This window comes from Adiantum capillus-veneris, chromosome 10, assembly GCF_014529385.1.
Source record: "Adiantum capillus-veneris isolate H3 chromosome 10, ASM1452938v2, whole genome shotgun sequence".
NCBI classification, from domain to species: domain Eukaryota; kingdom Viridiplantae; phylum Streptophyta; class Polypodiopsida; order Polypodiales; family Pteridaceae; genus Adiantum; species Adiantum capillus-veneris.
This window is the reverse complement of record NC_140940.1, coordinates 93,151,972-93,172,698: the sequence shown is the minus strand read 5'-3', so window position 1 is coordinate 93,172,698 and position 20,727 is coordinate 93,151,972. Positions and strand designations below refer to the sequence as shown.

At 48.9% G+C, this 20,727-nt stretch overlaps 1 protein-coding gene and 1 pseudogene across 1 annotated transcript in view; both read right to left on the bottom strand.

Annotated features, from left to right (window-relative positions):
- Positions 1–20,727, bottom strand: part of LOC147449245 (protein GAMETE EXPRESSED 2-like) — a 153,158-nt gene that overhangs the window by 106,279 nt on the left and 26,152 nt on the right. The window lies entirely within an intron of this gene.
- Positions 18,131–18,768, bottom strand: LOC147449248 (TLC domain-containing protein At5g14285 pseudogene; annotated as a pseudogene).

Here is a 20,727-nt window from a genome sequence, read left to right as displayed (position 1 = left end):
AGAGGAAGCCCACAGTAGTCCCAGTGGTGGCCATTATCCTGGTCACATCACGGCTCAAAAAATTCTCCAGAGTGGCTTATGATGGCCATATGTGTTTCCGGATACCATTGCTCATGTAAAAGTGTGTGATATATGTCAGCAATGTGCCCCTAAACCGAGTAAGCACTTCAACCGTCCCCTCCAGGTATCCATGGCATGGTTTCCATTTGAAAGATGGGGTTTGGACTTTGTGGGTCCAATTTCTCCACCGACTCAACCAAGTTATCGAAAGTATCTCCTAGTGGCTACGGATTATGCAACCAAGTGGGTATAAGTACTGGCAACAATAGATTGCACTAGCTTGACAATAGCAAAGTTCTTGTATGAGAATACACTTTGCGGGCTTGGGTGCCCCTTGGAGATCACTAGTGATAGAGACAGTCATTTTGTGAAGGACTTGATCACCACATTGCTCGGCACCTACAAAATCTTCCATCGCAAGTCGGCTCTTACTATCCCAGAGCAAATGGCCAGGCAGAGAGCACCAACAAATTTCTCGTTGCTCTACTTCGTAAAGCTTGTCATTTGCATCCGGCTTCGTGGTCTCAAGCAATCCTCGACACTGTCTGGTCGTATCGCACTTCTTGCAAAGCAACAACGCTCTACACTACTTTTCAACTGGCTTTTGGTTTGAAAGTTATTGCTCCTTTCGAGTTCAACTCTGGATCCTCTAGGGTGGGTAGCCTCTGGGTCACAGCTGGGACTGCCTCGGCCAACCTCTCTTGGCTCTCCCTGTTGGAAGAAAACCACAGACTCGCTTCTCAAGCGCTGCAAGCAGAGCAGCTTCATCGGAAAGCATGGCATGATCGCCACCTTCGCAAGCCGAAAATAGTGCAAGGAACACTCGTACTACTCTATCAAGTTAGATATCAAAAAAAAGAAAAGAAGTTGGTCCCAGCATGGCAAGGACCATACATGGTACAACAAATTTTGCCACAAGGTGCGGTCCAGCTAGCGACTTTGGAGGGTGCTTCTTTGCCGCTAGTATGGCTCCAGGATCAAACGCTACCACCTCTCATCATAAATCATCAGAGTAATCCCCAGTAGTACTTAACTTACAGCGTGTCTTCTTCCTCGTTCAGTCTAGCATTAGACGCAGTGTGCTCCCTACAAACCTGCTAACGATTCACCTCACCTCTCTCATTGTCTTCATCACAGTCTTTGCCTCACTTTTCTCCTTGCCTACTGTTTCAACAACGTTCTTCTGATAACTACATCTGTCTTTTGCCCCGCAAGTTTTTCAATTGATTCCTGCTTTGTTTAATAGACGCATTGTCTTCTCTCATGCAACGTTCTCCGTTTTTTATATTGGATTTGTACCTTTATTTAGTGGCACTGAGGTCTCTATCTGTTTAATTGGGTACTTCTCTCTTTTTTCATAAAGCCTTCTCATCTTAAACTGATTTACCACTTCCCTTCCCTGATGTCCCTTTTTTAAGAAATATGCATAGCCGCTGTTGTACTATTCTTTTCCAGATTGTGGTCTTCACTTCACATGCAAATTAAGTTTCTGTTTGTTCCCCTTGTGCACATAGCAGTGTCTAATTCATTTGCCAAATGTTGTACCACCCCATCTATCTCTTAGAGTACATTCGATCCCCACATTAATTCTGATATTCACTATTGTCCTCATCTCCTCCACCCTCAACAGCTGGGGCTTTCCAGATTGCTAAGGCTCATCATTTCCTCACCATGCTTTGCTTTACCGGGTGAAATCTCATGGTAGGGAAATCACCAAAAAAGAGCCATCTTCTACTCTACTTAGTTATTCAAATTCATCATATGTTTCGTTTTCTGTTGTTCTACCATTTGGACGTATGGGTGGTGCCTGAAATCCCTTTCCCTTCCTCACTATCTAACTCCCTAGCCCCCTAATCTTACTCCCTCACCCCTAATTTCGCCCCTCTCCGATCTCTCTCGCCCATAACCTACCTACTCGCCCCTACCCCAACTCCCTTGCCCCCTTCCCTAATCCCCTCGCCCCCCTCCAATCTCACTCGCCCCTACCCTCTCCTTGTGCCCCTACCCCAACCCCAACCCCTCGCCCCTCTCCAATCTCCCTCGCCCCTACAGTCACTAATCGCCCCTCCCCTCGCCCCTACCCAATCTCACTCGTCCCTACCCTAACCCCCTCGCCCCTACCCAGTCTCCCTTGCCCCTACCCTCACAAATCACCTCTCTCCCATCTCCTTTCGCCCCTACCGTAACCCCCTCACCCCTCTCCAATTGCCCTCGCCCTTCCCAGAAATCGCCCCTACCCTCTACATCCTCGACCCTACTCTTTTCCCTCGCCTTGCCCAATTCCGACCTACCCTTTTCTCATCGCCCCCACCCAACCCACACGCCCCTTCATCATCAATATAGCCTACCACTTTACCCTCTTCTGCCTCGCCCCTTGCCTTACCTTTAACCTTAGCGCTTTCCCTCTCTCTCGGTTGATATGGTAGGTACTAACAAGTAATGGCGAATGGCAGCATTGCGAAAAAAGCCAGCTGTGGCTGCAAGGTCAGTGAGTGATGACAACTCAAAAAAAAGTAGCAACGGCCTCAAGGACATCACTTCAAGTGACCCCAACAATGAAAGTTACAACGCTTCACCAACAGACTCAACGTCGGATTCTGAAGATAACTATAACTCGGATGCTTCCAGCGATTGAGAGGAACATCCGAAAGGAGGTCAAAAGAAAGGAAAAAATCAAGTCATCACTCATGAGATCAGGAGGCCTTCAACATCTAAACGTCGCTCAAAATTCTCATTGGATTTTTATCTACAACAGCCTCGACCATCTCTATGCGAGGTCCTTTCAAGTGCTCAGCTACAGACTCTAGGTCTCACAGCACTCGCTGCTAGCGATCTACCAACCATTGTTCCTGTTGAGATGATCCATGAACTTTTAAAAAATTTTCCCAAGGTAAGGGGCCACAAACTCACTCCTACACGGCTTGGCCATGCCATGGGTGTGGCCAGCTTTCCATCTATGAAGCCGGCTACACGAACCTTTACTCAACTGTCTAAGGATGCAACAATTCAGGCATGTCAAGAGATGCTTGGTGCGGATCATCCAGAGTACGAAAGGAGCAAACAGCTCCTGGCAATCTTTAGGTACTATTTTCTGGCTAGAGATGCGAAAGCAGATAAGGGGAAATGTGACCTGCCCACTTGGACTGCCTTTACTGTTTGATCCACACCTTACCCTGTGGATTCCACCAAATTCTCTTTACATCCTTACAGTCTTCGGCCAAACGATTTCGGGCCGAGGTGCAGTCTGTGCAGTTGAGCTCAACTGTTTTGGAGCACCTCTCTTGGCGTGATTCATAAATATCCATGTTACCCCTGACGAAGTGGATGATGTACGCAACCAGAGCATTCGCACCGGAAAACAAAATCTCTAAGTACTTAGACTGATCATTAAGTAACCAAGAAAAAGAAGATCAAAGCAAAGGTGGTTAAGGACTCAGTAGAGTCTCTACACTCATTGCCAATGTCAGAGAGCCAGCAGACAAGGGTGACGCATCTTCCGCGATGCTCTCTCTCTACTCCCATCCCTTGTTCTACTATACCACTGTCTACTTCCACTCTTCATGACGACTCGGCTGCTTATCCTTCATAGCCTCCTCTCCCTTCTTCTCCCATATTCACCCCCACTACAGTCCATATATCTCACACCCCATCAACACCAACCATCTCAGATGTACCTACTACACCCGTTGTACACACTAAACCCATACCTACTCCTAGCTCGACAGCTGTGCCACTTGTGCGTCCTCCAGTACCTCACGTCTGTTGCATCTCAAGGGTGGTAGACTCTACTTCTCTTTTTGAGCTTTCTCAGAAGATATTACAAGATTCTAGGAATGCTATCGCCAACATAAAGCTAGGAACAGAGCAGTTAGCTGCTACGCACCAGCGTCACTCCGCCACATACGCAGCTATGCAGTGATCTCTGCGAGTCGCTGAGAGTGCCATCACCGATCAGGATGCTACTATTTTTGCATTGGAACAAGCGTTGAAGATAAAGTCCCGAATGATTGACAACCATAAAGCACAGGTACAAGGATTTTGAGAAATGCTTTTGCATTGTAGCGCGGATAATGTGTCGTGCTCTCTACAGTCGGTGGTCCTCAGTGCAATGTGCGTGACAATCTCACTCAAACAGACTGAAAAGAAAGGGAACAATAGACATCAACTGAGCTCACAAAGACACAACAGTAGACCAGAACATATGACTCGACTATCTCAAAGAACTGATACAGAATCTGGCTTGGCAGCACCCTTAGCTCCAGCCCAGGTCTCACAGGTACAATGGGGGTGTCGAGGCTTAGATGTGCAGGGATGGTGAATAAGTGCTCTGTGTATAGACTCTCTGCTCCTAACGACGATGCTGGACCCGATGTAAAAGAAGATGATGATCCTGGCCCAACAGCTACTACTCACATGTACAATCATAAAGAGCCACCAACGGCTCATAAATGTCAAGTCAGCTAAGTCTATCTCCAAACTCAGTGGTGGTGGTGTCTGGCCATGATGTCCACTAGACCACCGTCCACCGTCCGTATCCTGCCACGTGTCACTGCCCAGCCCAGCCGAGAGAGTCCGTCCAGTGTGAACCAGACAAGACCAGCTGTACTAACTGAGTGTCCTGTGAAAGTGACACTGTAGCCTGCTACATGCATAGAGATAGGTCTACCCAGGCTCGTGTGGGCATGGGGTATGGATGGACTAGATAAAGGACTCAGGGACAGCCTCCTGTCGGGTATGCTGCGACAGGTCCTTCTCCGCAATTTATGAGACCCTACACACAAACTCCATTCCAATACTATCCTCAGCAGTATCCTCAGGGGTCTTAGTCGTCGGGCCATATGACACACATGTAGAGCGTTCCTTGCTGTGACGGCGTTGCTGGTGCACACCTCCATGGTTGTGTTGCTGGCGTCCTCAGTATACTACCGGCCAAGTGCTTCCATCTGTAGTGCAGCAGGTGGATTCTCCTTACATAGGCGGCCAGTTTGTAGACAACACAATCCAGTAGCCTCTAGTCCAGCCGCAAAATCCCACCATTGATTTGATGGCTCCACCTTCAAAGACTGACACTCCAGGTGCGGTTGTGGCGACTACTCTTTCTCTTGGGTGAATGCATCTATTTGCAGTCCAGTCTTTTTACCATGGCAGTGCAGTAGTGGTTAATTTTTGCAGTCTTAAGATCTTTTAGTAGTTTCAATTTTTTCTCTCGCCGAGACGGTGAGTGGTCTTGTGGCGGGACCCCTGTAGCAGGGCTACAGTGTCATTGGCACGAGACACGCAATTAGTTACAACTGGGCCGGGTTTCACACTGGACGGACTCTCTCGCCTTGTCGGTGACACGTGGCAGGGATACGGGTGGTGGTCCAGTGGACACCATAGCCAGCACACCACCACCACAGTTCAGAGATAGGCTTAGCTGGAGTGGATATTTAGTAGCCGTTGGTGGATCTTCATGTTTGTATATATCCGTAGTGGTGTTTACTTGGTGTGCTCCCAGTGGGTACTTTTCTTCGGAAGCGCCGTATCCGCCCTTCATCATGTGTCCGTTGCTTATCTGCCGAGGAGGATGTTTGTCACCTCTTGTGGGAATGCAGTGTCACTCGAGAATTCCTTCGTCGGGTATCTACGTGTATGCGGTTACGTTTTCCTTCGACGGTCTTCCATAAGCTGTTTTGGGTTTTGGGTATCTTCTCGCCGGCGTTGAAGTGCTTTGCACCCTTCTTCATGTGGGTCAGGTTTTGGGCATATTGGAGCCTGTGGCGACAGCGTAATGGCTGTATGTTCCATAGCATTCACACGGATCCTTTACCTTTCTTCAAGATTTCCCTTCGGCAGTCTCTGTGGTTTTCCTTGGAAGTTGGTGATATCACGGCAGAGATACATCAGCTTTCTTATGAATGCTTTTAGATATTTTGTACAGCTGAACACTGTTGTGTTCCTTTCCTTGTACATCTTTCGGGTGGGTTCCTCTCTTTGAGGTTTCCCACAAATAGTTAAATCAAATTGATTTACAAAAAAAAGTGTGTGTGACACTCAGAGCCATCATTGACGAGGGCAGGTCACATGGGAGATGGATTTATTGTAACTTTGTGGATTTTTGCAAAGCATTTGACACGGTACCGAGAGCTCGATTGATGCGCAGACTGCAAGAGATGGGGGTGCCCATAGAGTTGATTTGGGGGATTATGGCTTTGTACAGATTAGTGATGGGACATGTATGCACTCCGAAAGGGGTATCTGATTTAGTTCAATCAACTATTGGGGTGAAATAGAGCTGCCCATTGTCTCCTACTCTATCTGGTATGTATTTTGATGAGGTGTCTGATTACATTGACAGAGAGGGTGACAGAGGTGCCCAACTGGCAGGGACGTGGATCCCATTGTTGTTATATGCTAATGATATTGTGTTGATATCTGACTCACCAGAGGGTATGCAACGACATTTGGATGCACTACACAGATTTGCAGGATAGTGGATTGTGTGTAAACCTTGGTAAAACTAAGGTTATGGTGTTTAACACCACACTACAATGGATCGGGGGATCAGCACATGCTCTCACATATGGTCAGGAGATTGTGGAGTATACAGATGCATACACTTACCTAGGGGTAGTGTTTACTGGGCCGAGATTTTCTTTGAGAAGAGTAGCAGAGACTAGATTGACTAGAGCTTATGCGGCTTTGGGAGGATTGAAGAGGATGTGTTTGCACGTTCAGTTCCAGGAACCTAGGACAAAGTTATGGCTCTTTGATACTTCGGTTGCCTCTACTATGCTATATGGGGTGCAGGTTTGGGGACCTTCTGTAGGCCACGACGGTTGGAGAAGTATGGAGAGGCCCTTGGTATCTATGGTCTCTTGGCTTATTAGAGTCAAGGCCTCCATACCGCATGATATCATTCAAGCAGAGTTAGCTACCCCCCCTATGGAGATTGAGGCGCTGACCTGATCAGTCTCCTTTGTACACAGCCTATGGGATACTAATAGAGATAGATATGCCAGATTGGCCCTAGAGTCCTCCAAACAGTTAGCTCTACAGGGGGATACATCATGCTCGTATGCACAGATGACATCATGGTTTCACCATGGACAGGCTGCCTCCTTTTCAGTACTCTCTACAGGCACCCTTGATGTCTGTGACAAGGGTGGAGATCTAGCTCGACACAAGGAGGACATGGATAGAGCCGGTACAGGAGTTGGGCATGAAGATGACTTTCTATAGAGAGCATCTTCTCCACCTCACAAGGGATGGGTTTGTGATTCGACCTAGCTATATGGACGCACATCTTTCTCATGGTTTGCGTTGTGCCATTGGCCAGATACGCACATCCTCACATCAGCTCGAGATTGAGACTGGCAGATTCAGAGGAATACCAGTAGATGGTAGGATATGCCGCTTCTAGAGCTAGAGACAAAGTTACATTACATATGTCATTGCACAGTGTACTATGAGAGACGAGGCCGTTTTCAATGTCTATTCAGAGAGGGTTTTGGGCCTCTATCTAGGGTCATGAGTTATGAGGATCACAAATGTCTTGGACTATATCTACTTGAGTTTCAGAGGCATAGAGACACTTTACTAAGGAGAGCTGGAGAGAGAGTCCCACAGACAGATTATAGATTTCTTTACACTAGGTGTTGGACACACATTGGATCAGCCACCATTGCAGAGCTCTCCCCACACTCATACTACCACTACTTGCATTCTCATAGACCGAGCACTGGAGCTAGGGAGATCTAGACCGCGATTGAGGAGAGGAGCTACACAGTATCGACGTTAATATATCATTTCATTTCATATCATTCTCTCTCTCTCTCTCTCTCTCTCTCTCTCTCTCTCTCTCTCTCTCTCTCTCTCTCTCTCTCTCTCCCGCCCTACCTTGCTCGCGCTGCTGTGCTGCTCGCGCTACCCCTCGCGCTCCTGTGCTGCTGCCGCCTGACTTGCGCTCTGGCCCCCCCCTCCTCACTGCCCCCCCGCCTCTGCCCCTCGCTGTCTGAGCCGCATCATCGCGCCCGCCCTCGCGCGCACGTCGCCCTGCCCCCCCACTGCCCTGCCCTGTTCGCGTGCTGCAACTCTATGGCACCCTGCTGTGCCCCCCCCCCCCCCCCCCCCCCCCCCCCCCGCGCGCCCGTTGCCCTAGCCCCCCCCCATCTCCTACGCGTAGTATGTCTCCCCCCCCTCTCCTACGCGTAATATGTCTCCCCCCCCTTGTTTTTTCTCGCACGCGTAGGACATCCATCCTCTACACGTAGGGAGTAATTTTTATTTTTTTTTGGCCCGCCCCCCTTCCCCCCACCCTATCTACCATACTTCCCCCCCCCCCCCCCCCCCCCCCCCCTCTCTCTCTCTCTCTCTCTCTCTCTCTCTCTGTCTCCAACCTATAGCTATCGCTTCGCCCCCCGAGCCGTACCGCCTCGCGCTCCACCACTCGTCGAGACCGTCGCTAGTGGGGGTGCACACGTGCATCTAGCGACTCCCTTGCGGACGACGACTCCACACGCCCAATTGCCGTGCCCGCTACTAGGGTAGGTGCACACGCGCATCTAACCCCCTTGCGGACCACGATCAAGCATGAGGAAGACGAACGAAAAAGCCGACCCCCTAGAGGATGCCATTCGAAAATGCAAAGAGGAAATGACGGAGACCATCACCAAGATGAACCGCAATCTCTAGGGCACAATAAACATTCTCGAAGGATGTGTGCGAATCCAAGAGAACAAGATAAGCATGCTTGAAGACCGAGTGACGACCCAAGAGGAAGAGATCACGTCACTCAAGAAAGAACTCGCCGAAACCTGATCAAGAAACGCACTGGAAGAGGGCGAACTGCAACCCTCAGTAATTGAAGAAATCAACATGATCAAGGAACAAGTACGGGCCATCAAAGAGGGAGAAGAACAGCACAAAGAAATGACGACTTCTTGGCTGGATGTTCTTACAAAAACCCAACAGAAGGCGGACGAAGCCGAGAAATGGATCAAGGTGGCCAAGAAAGGAAAAGACAAGGAGATAACGCCCACGTCCACACCCAACATCATTAACCAGACACTAGAGGAGGAGCAGAGGAGAAGGGTGCGCGCTTTACATGTGAGAATTTGCGGTCTTAAAGACAAAGGCAATGTGGACGAAGAAGTAAAAGAACTCACAGCCTTGATGGGGATTCATGAGCCGACACACACAAGGGCATGGAGAGTGGGCAACATAAAGAAAAATGGAGGCAGTGGAGAAACCTCAAAAGAAAGAGCACTCATCCTCCGTTTTCCCTCCATGGAAGCAAAGAAGTCATTCTTGAAGAAAAGACCAACTCTTAAAGAGACTGACATCTTTCTTGGGGACGATCTCACCCTCTCGCAGATCGCTCATATGCAGGAAGTAATGCCGGAGATTAGAGCGGCAAGGGGAAAAGGAAAGATCGCTTTTTACCGAGACGGAAAAGTGGTAATACTTGAGCGACGCTCCACATGACGGTGCGAGACTTATGGGACCACACTCAAAGTAGCTGCCTGGAACTGCAATGGATCTATGCGTCTTGATGTGGGTGCTTTTGAGGATAGCTTTACTGGAAGAGACATCATCTTCTACTCTAAGACACACCAGGTCCCTGGGCAATCCATGCCTCACATCAGTGGATATAGGTGGGAGACAGCCTACAGACAGGAGACACGCTCAGAGCACAGAGGGCGGGGCTTGGGAGGAGTGGCAGTGTTATTTAGAGAGGATCTGCAGCCACTGATACATATAGCCCGCAGGGACGAGCAGGCTAGGTACATGTGGGTGAGACCGAAAGCAGAGACAGGCAGATTCCTCTATCTAGCTATTTGTTACTTTCCCCCGAGTACATTAGTTTATGCACCACCCAGAGGACAGTCCCCTTTCTCTATTTTGGATGATGACATATGGGAGGTCTCTAGGGACGGTGACATTATCATCCTCGGGGACTTCAATGCTAGGACTGCCCATCACCAGGCAGTGTTTTATGATACTTCAGAGGAGATGCTAAGAGAGATAGATGTGGCACAGACGGGCCTTTCCAGACTATCACACGATATGGAATATACTGAGTATGGGCGACACCTGATAGACATGGGCACTGCACATGGATTGGCCATCTTGAACAGCCTACAGAGATTTCCTGTTGCGGGAGGTTTTACATGCTTCCCACATAGACATGGGGCCAGCACGGTGGACTATGTCATGGCACAACCGAATCTCATCTCTAGTATCGAGGATCTCACAGTTGGGCCCAGACCGGTCGGGGTGGCGATGGATCATGCTCTGGTGTCAATGACCATCGCCTTCCATTTCAGTGCAGCACAAAGGCCACGAGTAGCAGCCCCTACTCGCTACACATTCACAAGGGAGACGGACTCGGTATACATGGACGGAATCTACAAACGCTTATGCACTGAGGACCCGGGGCGACCTCTGGAGGAGCTAACTACTATACTGACACAGACATTACATGAGGCAGCAGCTGAAGCATACCCACACACCCAGCCTGAGCAGAGCCGCCGATTTGGGAGCATGCCTCAGAACAACTGGTACGATGAGGAGTGCCGCAAGACTTCAAAGGGAGGTACTGTTGGGGGGCATCACTCACAGACAGTCACAAATGGACTTCCGACGCGTGGTGCGGCGGAAGAAGAGGGTTTTTTTGGCTAGACTCGAACAGGATCTTTATCAGCTATTCTTGAGACAAGACTCGCGTGAGGCGTGGCGGCTTTTTCATGAGCAGTCCCCCCCCTCTGCTATTTCCTCCACAGAGACCTGGGGTCAGTACGTATCATCTTTGTACACAGTACCTAGACAGCCGCCCTTCCCCAACCCCCCCGACCCATGCCCGCATACATGTGTCTTTTTCACTGCTCAGATGGTGAAGAAAGCCATTGACAGGATGAAGACTGCGAGAGCATATGATCATGAGGGCCTAGTAGCTGAGAATTTCATGCATGCCAAAGACCTACTAGCAAAGCTTCTAGCAGTTATGTTTAACCATGCCATGTGTGAGGGCCTACCGGACACTTGGAGCCTATCTACAATCATACCTATCTTCAAATCAGGAGACCCCATGGAGCTTGGGAATTATCGCACTATTATGATTGGGCACACACTGGCACGGTTGTATGCATCCATTCTTGAGCAACGGCTGAGTAGATGGGCAAAGAGGGAAGGAATACGTGCAACTGGGCAGGCAGGATTCAGTAGAGGCTTCTCTACTCTCGACCATATGCTAACACTCAGGGCCATCATCGAGGAAGGGAGATCTCATGGGAGACGGATCTATTGTAGCTTTGTGGACTTCCGCAAAGCTTTCGACACGGTACCCAGAGCTAGACTGATGTGCACATTACAGGAAATAGGAGTACCCACAAAACTCGTTTGGGGGATCATGGCATTGTACAGATCAGTAGTAGGGCATGTACGCACCCCGGAGGGACTTTCTACACCGGTTCACTCCACTATTGGGGTGAAGCAGGGCTGCCCGCTCTCTCCCATTCTTTTCGTATGTATGTGGATGAGATTTCTGACTACATTGACAGCGATGGGGATAAAGGTGCTCAGTTGGCAGGGACATGGATTCCACTTTTGTTATATGCTGATGACATAGTGTTGATCTCCGAATCCCCAGAGGGAATGCAACGTCAATTGGATGCTCTGCATACGTTTGCCCACGAAAGTGGTTTGTCTGTCAACCTGGGTAAAACCAAGGTTATGGTGTTTAATACCACCCCACAGTGGATCAGGAGATCAGCACCTCCACTCACATACGGCCAGGAGACGGTGGAGTACACAGACGCTTACACTTACCTTGGAGTGGTTTTTAGCAGACCTACATTCTCACTCAGAAGAGCAGCAGAAACCAGACTTACTAGAGCCCACGCAGCATTGGGTAGATTGGAGAGGATGTGTTCGCAGGTTCAGTTTCAGGAGCCCCAGACGAAGCTCTGGCTCTTTGACACCTTGGTGGCTTCAGCATTGCTCTATGGAACCCAGATATGGGGACCTTCACTGGATCACCACGGGAGGACGGGTCGCTCAGACGGATGGGGAAACATGGAGAAACCTCTCGTCTCTATGATCTCGCGGCTCATTAGAGCCAAGGCATCAGTACCACGGGCCATTATCCGAGCAGAGCTAGCGCCCCCCCCACTTGTGGTGGAGGCGCTCACCAGATCAGTCTCCTTCATAAACCGCACATGGGAACTTCCTAGAGACAGATATGCTCGCATAGCACTTGAATCCTCTCGACAGTTAGCCATACAAGGAGATAGAACATGCTGGTATGGGGAGATGACATCATGGTTTCAGGCACATGGGTTCAACATAGACCGGTTGCCACCATTCCATTACTCATTGGATGCACCATCTCTCACCCTTACACAATCAGAGATCACCAAGCTCATACGCCAAGACCTGACCCAGCTAGACACCAGAAGGACATGGATACAACCAGCACAGGAATTGGGCACAAAGATGGCTTTCTACAAAGACCACCTTCTCCAGCTTACGGAAGATGCTTTTGTGGCGAGACCCAGATACATGGATACCCACTTGTCTCATGGGATACGATGTGCTATTGGCCAGTTACGCACATCTTCTCACCAGTTGCGGATTAGACTGGGAGATACAGCAGAGTACCAGCAGAGGACAGGACATGCCCCTTGTGTAACATGGAACCTGAGATAGAGCTACACTATACATGTCGCTGCCCCGTCTACTACGAGATACGAGGCCGCTTCCATTTCTTGTTGAGAGAAGGTTTTGGACCACTCTCAAGAGTCATGGGATACGAAGATCAGAGATGTCTAGGTTTGTTCTTGCTCGAGCTGCGTAGACACAAAGATAGCCTCATGAATGGTGAGGCTAGCCAATCTCAAAGACGGATCACAGACTTCTTCAGAGCAGACACGGGACAGCCGCAAGAGCCACTCCCACAGCAGAGCTCCCCCTCGTCTCACACCAGAGGCACATTGATTGATCGAGCAATTGAACTGGGGAAATCCAGGCGCCCGCGACTACGAAGAACTACACAGCATCGACGGAGGCTACGACAGAAAATTCGGAGCACGCTGGCCAGGCATGCACGACGCCCGGTTAGACTACTGACCATGGAGGAAATTGATGAGATTCGCCAACGACCGATGCTAGATCTCTTGTGATTCAGCTATCCCAACAAGCCGCCCATTTTTTTGTTTAGTCTTTTGCTTGGTTCACATCGATCAACTTAGGACCCCATAGTATATATCTTTGTTTTGTACTGTTGTTAGGTAATTTTGTTACTCAGACTTTGTATCAGATCCACCACTTTGTAACTTTTGGGTCTCATAGGTCATTATGGCCTTTTGAAGACATTAATATAACATTTCATTTCATTTCTCTCTCTCTTTGTCTAGTAGCGCAGCACTTTATACATGCCATGGATATGCTGATGGAGGTTCTCGCAGTGTTGTTCAATCGTGCCATGTGTGAGGGATTACCTGAGACCTGGAGGTTGTCTAATATTGTGCCCATCTTCAAGGCTGGTGACCCTACAGAGCCTCGGAATTACCGCACCATTATGGTTGGACACACATTGGCACGATTGTATGCATCTATTCTGGAGCAACACTTGAGTAGCTGGGCAGAGGGCGAGGGTGTACGAGCAAAGGGTCAGGCCGGCTTCAGGAGGGGTTTCTCCACTCTTGATCATATTCTAACACTCAGGGCCATCATTGAGGAGGGCAAAGCACATGGGAGACGGATCTATTGTAGCTTTGTGGATTTTCGCAAAGCATTTGACATGGTACCAAGGGCTCGATTGATGCGCAGGCTGGAAGAGATGGGGGTGCCCGTAGAGGTAATTTGGGGGATAATGGCTTTGTACAAATCAGTGGTGGGACATGTACGCACTCCAGAAGGGGTATCTGATTTAGTTCACTCTACTATTGGACTGAAACAAGGTTGCCCATTGTCTCCTACTCTATTCGGTATGAGGTGTCTGATTACATTGACAGAAAGGGTGACAGGGGTGCCCAGCTGGCAGGGACGTGGATCCCACTGTTGCTTTATGCTGATGATATTGTACTGATATCTGACTCACCAGAAGGTATGCAACGACATCTGGACGCACTACGCAGTTTTGCAGAGGACAGTGGCTTGGGTGTAAACCTAGGTAAAACAAAGGTTATGGTGTTTAACACCACACCGCAATGGGTCAGGAGATCAGTACCTACTTTCAAATATGGTTAGGAGATTGTGGAGTATACAGATGCATACACTTACCTGGGGGTAGTCTTCACAGGGCCGAGATTTTCTTTGAGAAGAGCAACAGAGACTAGACTAACTAGAGCCGGTGTGGCTCTGGGAGGAATGGAGAGGATGTGTTCACAAGTTCAGTTCCAGGAACCTAAGACAAAGTTATGGCTCTTTGATACTTTGGTAGCCTCTACTATGTTATATGGGGTGCAGGTTTGGGGACCTTCTATAGGCCAGGATGGGTGGAGGCGTATGGAGAAGCCCCTGGTATCTATGATCGATCGGCTGATTAGAGCCAAGGTTTCTGTACCGCATGATATCATTCGAGTGGAATTAGCTGCCCCCCCTATGGAGATTGAGGCGCTCACAAGATCAGTCTCCTTTGTACACAGTCTATGGGATACTACCAGAGACAGATATGCCAGGGTGGCTCTAGAGTCCTCCAAACAATTAGCTTTTAATGGGGATACATCATGCTGGTATGCTCAGATGACATCATGGTTTCAGACACATGGTTTCACCATGGATAGGTTGCCTCCTTTTCAATACTCTCTTCAGGCACCTATGAGGTCTCTGACACGGGTAGAGATTAATACACTCATCCGTCAGGATTTGATCCAGCTGGACACGAGAAGGACATGGATAGAGCCGTTACAAGAGTTGGGCACAAAGATGGCTTTCTATAGAGAGCATCTTCTCCACCTCACGGGGGATGGGTTTGTGATTCGACCTAGCTCTATGGACACGCATCTTTCGCATGGTTTGCGTTGTGCCATTGGCCAGATACGCACGTCCTCACATCAGCTCGAGATTGAGATTGGCAGATTCAGAGGGACACCGGTAGATAACAGAATATGCCGCTTATGCCATCTAGAGCCAGAGACTGAAGTACATTACATATGTCATTGCACAGTGTACTATGAGATACGAGGTCGTTTTCACTGTCTATTCAGAGAAGGTTTTGGGCCTCTATCTAGGGTCATGAGTTATGAGGATCAAAGATGTCTTGGGCTTTATCTATTTGAGTTACACAAGCATAGAGGAACCTTACTAAGGAGAGGTGAAGAGAGACATCCCTAGAGACAGATCACAGATTTCTTTACACTAGATAATGTACACCCAGAAGAATAGACAGAGGAGCAACCAGCGACGGTGGAGAGGTCTACCCGCACTACTGGCATTCTCATAGACCGAGCATTGGAGCTAGGGAGATCTAGACGACCCCGAGGGAGGAGAGGAGCTACACAATTTCGAAGGAGGCTACGGCAAAGGATTCAAGCCATACTCTTTCGTCGTCCAGAGTGCAGATGAAGATGGATCTCTACTCCCCTCCCATATTGTCTTCACATTGTACTGCTTAGTTTAGGATCCCGCAGTATTTATATTTTGTTATCCTAGTTTAATTCATTTTGTTAATCTGACTTTGTATCAGAACACCGCATTGTAACTTTCTAGTCTCATAGGTCACTTTGGCCTTTTGAAGACGTTAATATAACATTTCATTTCATTTCATTTCTCTCTCTCTCTCTCTCTCTCTCTCTCTCTCTCTCTCTCTCTCTCTGAGCTTCTAGGAGTGATATTCAATTGTGCCATGTGCGAAGCCCTACCTGATACTTGGATTTTGTCCACTATCGTACCTATCTTCAAGTCCGGGGACCCTATGGAACCTAGGAATTACTACACTATCATGATTGGACACACATTGGCACGGTTGTACGCATCCATCCTTGAGCAACAGTTTAGTAGATGGGCAGAGAGAGAAAGTGTACGGACAGCAGGACAGGAGGGTTTCAAAAGAGGTTTCTCTACTCTTGATCATATTCTGACACTCAGAGCCATTATTGAGGAGGGGAGATCACGTGGGAGACGGCTCTAATGTTTCTTTGTGGATTTCCACAAAGCCTTCGATATAGTGCACATAGCTAGATTGATGCGCAGACTGTAGGAGATGGGGTTACCCAAAGAGTTGGTTTGGGGGATCATGGCTCGATACAAGTCAGTAGTGGGGCATATATGCACACAAGAGGGGATTTCTGATTTGCTTCACTTCACTATTTGCCCGCTATCTCCTACAATATTTGGCATGTATGTGGATGAAGTTGCTGACTACAATGAGAGGGATGATGATAGAGGAAGACAGTTGGCAAGGATATGGATCCCACTATTGTTATATGCTGATGGTATTGCATTGATTTCCGACTCGCTGGAGGGGATGTGGCATCATTTAGATGCTTTATACACATTTGCACAATAGTGGATTGTCTATTAACCTGGGGAAAACCAAGGTTATGGTGTTTAACACCACACCACAGTGGGTCAAAAGGTCAGCACCCACGTGTACATATGGCCAGGAGACGGTGGAGTATACAGATGCATACATCTATCTTCGGGTAGTCTTTAGTGGACCGGTGTTTTCATTGAGGAGAGCAGCAGAGACTAGATTGACGAGAGCTTATGCAACCTTGGGAGGATTGGAGAAGATGTGTTCGCAGGTTCAGTTTCAAGAACCTCAAACAAATCTGTGGCTTTTTGACACTCTAGTGGCTTCAGCTATGCTTTATGGGGTTCATATTTGGGGACCCTTAGGGGATCACTATGGAAGGTCTGGTAACATTGATGGATGGAGATGTATGGAGAGGCCTCGAGTCTCTATGATCTCTCGGCTGATTCAGGCTAAGGCCTCAATGCTACATGAGATTATTCGTGCCGAGCTAGCTGCCCCCCCTATCGTAGTTGATTCCCTTACTAGATCAGCTTCCTTCATGCATAATTTATGGGACCTCCCTAGAGACAAATATGCTGTCTAGCCAGCACTACACAAGGACACAACATGCTGGTATGGGCAGATGACATCATGGTTTCAGTCAGCACTGTAGCGTGGATAGTGTGTCGTGCTCTCTACAGTGGGTGCTCCTCAGTGCAATGTGCGTGACATCTCAATGTGTGGAAACAATAGATAATAGCAAATCAACACAGAGACACAACAGCAGACCAGAACATATGGACTCGACTATCTCAAAGGAATCAGTACACACTCTGGCGTGGCAGCACACTCAGCTCCAGCCCAAAACTCACGGGTGTGTCGAGGCTCAGATGTGCAGGGATGATGCAGACGTGCTGTGTGTATAGACTCACCTCTAGACGACGACGCTGTACCATATATGAAGAAGATGATAATGATGACCCAATAGCTACTACTCATATGTACAACCATAAAGAGCCACCAACGGCTCATAAATGTGAGCCATCTAATTCTATCTTCAAACTGAGTGGTAGTGGTGACATGGGCACGATGTCCACTAGACACCGTCCGTATCCCTGCCACGTGTCGCTGCCCAGCCCAGAGAGTCCGTCCAGTGTGTACCAGACCAACTGTACTAACTGTGTGTCTTGTGAAAGTGACACTGTAGCCTGCTACGGGTTGCCTGCCACAAGACCTCTCACCGTCCCGGTGAGATAGATCAGTGAAACTAGAGAGAACATTGAGACACCAAAAAAAATCCAGTACATTTCTGGCTGAAGGAAGCGATGTCTGGAGAAGATTTTGAGTTACTAGGAAGAAGTACCAATGAAGAATGTCGATATTTGCAAGATATACTGAAGAAGCAATGACCCCGGCGCAATGAGGTAAGCTGACCAGAAAGTAGAAACAGAAGATTGAAGACTGTCAAGATTAACAAAGCCCACAAAGCACCTGAAGTGGAGGAATTTGAGTGAGTTACAGTTGGCTAGACGGGAAGGTGAAGGTAGGGGAGGGGAGAGGGGATAGGCCCGAGATTCTACTGATCCAGAAGAGCTCAAAGTGTACATGATCAATGTAATGAGGATTGTCGAATCAATCTAGCCTCTTTGATTTAGCATTTGCACGAGCTATCGCTCTACGAGCAGCAAAAAGCCTTGCCCACAATCTGGCCACCCAAAAGATGCACCCAACAATAGCTAGACTTACAACAAGCATCCAATAGAAGGAAAGCCACCTAGGAATAACGAATCTACTTGCGTGGAGAAGTAATACACAAAGAGGTTCCATGTTAGTAGAGGCCCAAGGAAGCCTCTAACAAAAATAAAGAAGGGAAGGAAAACCACATTGAGGTAGTTGAAAGTTCGTGTGGCGCTTGCGAGGGAAGCAAGGGTCCAAAATTCTGCACGAAACTGGTGCACTCAGCTAGACCCAAGAGGAGCATGATGGAGAGGGCACCGTGCTTTGTATAGTATCGGCAGGAGAGCATGTAGCGGGTACTGGCGACATGGTGAAGAATGAAGAGGGCATCCTCTGGGGATGAAGAGCGCATAGTGCAGAAGGTCGACAAGGAAGTAGGCTACGCTGAACTCGACAATGGCGTCTTGGAAGGGAGTGTTCGGCGCTTGCAGCAACTGCTGCCATGGCTTGGATTGCAAGGATTGCTGATGGAAGTGGAGAGTGACATCCCAGGCAGTAAGCAGAGTGACGAGTGAGCCGTTTAGCAGAGACATGAAGCAGCTTGCAGCTTCATGACGCGTCGAGTGGGTAGGGCGGGCGGAAGGAGGGAGGGGTGGGTAGGGGGGGGGCAAGGCCTGGGCAAGGGGCGAGGGGTGGGTAGGGGGGCGAGGGAGAAAAGGGGTGAGTAGGGGCGAGGTCATGTGGATAGGGGGCGAGCGTTTACTAGGTAGGGGCGAGGGGGGAAAGGGGTGAGTAGCGGGCGAGACCTGGGCAGGGGGCCAGGGGTGGGTAGGGGGGCGAGGGGGAGGGACTAGGGGCGAGTGAGTGTGAGGGGGAGGGTAACTTCATTTTGTTTTCGTACCCAGACATTGGATTAGATCCACAAGCATTGTATCAATTTGGTCTCATACGTCATTTTGGCCTTTTGGAGACGCTTAACATTTCAGTTCATCTCTCTCTCTCACTGCTTGATCGGGCGATAGAGTTGGGGCGGTCCTGTCGCCCACGGATGAGGGGACCCTCTCGACATTGACGTAGATTGCGACAGAGGATGCATACCATACTGGCGCGACATAGAAGCCGTCCTGAGAGAGTTCTTACCATGGAGGACTTTGAACCTCTACAGCCTTTTGGATACTGATGTCTCTACTGTCAGAGAGATCCATTGTATCAGCCCCCCTCCCCCTCCTTTTTGTATCAGCTTCCACCCCACCCTACCCACTATTTTCTTTTCAGTTCTTCGTACTTTTCGTACCTAGACTTGGTATTAGATTCACCACATGTAACCTTTTGGTCTCATAGGTCATTTTGGCCTTTTGAAGACGTCAATATTACATTTCATTTCAGTTCATTTCATCTCTCTCTCTCTCTCTCTCTCTCTCTCTCTCTCTCTCTCTCTCTCTGAAAAGAGGGAAAATGGGCCTCCTACCGAGACAATCGAGTCATCATTGATGGCAAGGCCGTAGCATAGGGACTCGCGGACTATGGGACACTATATGAGGAGATACAAATGGCAATTTGGAACTGCAATGGCTCTCTATGGACACATCCAAGGAGACTAGAGGAGGTGATACATGACGGAGACATGGTTCTACTCACAGAGACACATGCGAGTCCCGAGAGAGGCCTACCTCGAGTACAGGATTACCAATGGGGGTCTCTACACAGGAAGTGCACATGGCACAACACTTCTAGAGGATCTGGCGGGGTAGCAATCCTCTATCGCCGCTCACTTCATAGCAAGATACAGATAGTAGCCCGCGACCCAGAGGCACGCTACATGTGGATACGGATTGAGCTATCGGAGGAGCACACTCTATACATTGCCATTTGCTACTTCGCGCCTAGCGGTTCTAGATTTGCACATACAGGAGGAAAGGGGTAGAGGAGACCCATACACACGTAGGAGAGGAGGAGGACAATACACAATCACCATATACGTGTCTCAAGGAGGGGATCATGAAGTACTCCAGACTAGGGGAAGTCTTCCTTATGGGGGACTTCAACGCCATGACATAAAGTAGACAGTGTTTCATCTACAACCTCGATGACCCAGAACTACTCTCCACCCTGGAGAACACAGAGGCAGAGAGGACCTCCGGAGTCCGAAGATACCACCACGCCGATACCATAAGGGAGACATATTCCGTTTGGGATCACAGCATCGTGTCGTTTGTTGAGATGTCGAGCTCTACACCTTGAGCTGGCATCCACTACGGGTCTTGGCCGCTTACGGCATTTACTCACTGGCGCGTTAGGTGACCGACACGGAGGATCTCTGCCAGTGATTCTACAGCTGGACTACACTTATAGTGCCAGCCTAGTACGCTTCTAGCGAGTTCACACTTAGTGACCGCATGTACATATGTGCTACTTTTCAGCTTTAGCACTTAGTCATTTTGTACTCTCTTTTCTGTGAAGAAGAAGAAGAAGCTTTCCATCTCTGTGTGCTTTGTGCTTGTCTTGTGTAGCTCTCTTGCATCCTCATTCTTTACATGGTATCAGAGCCTGGT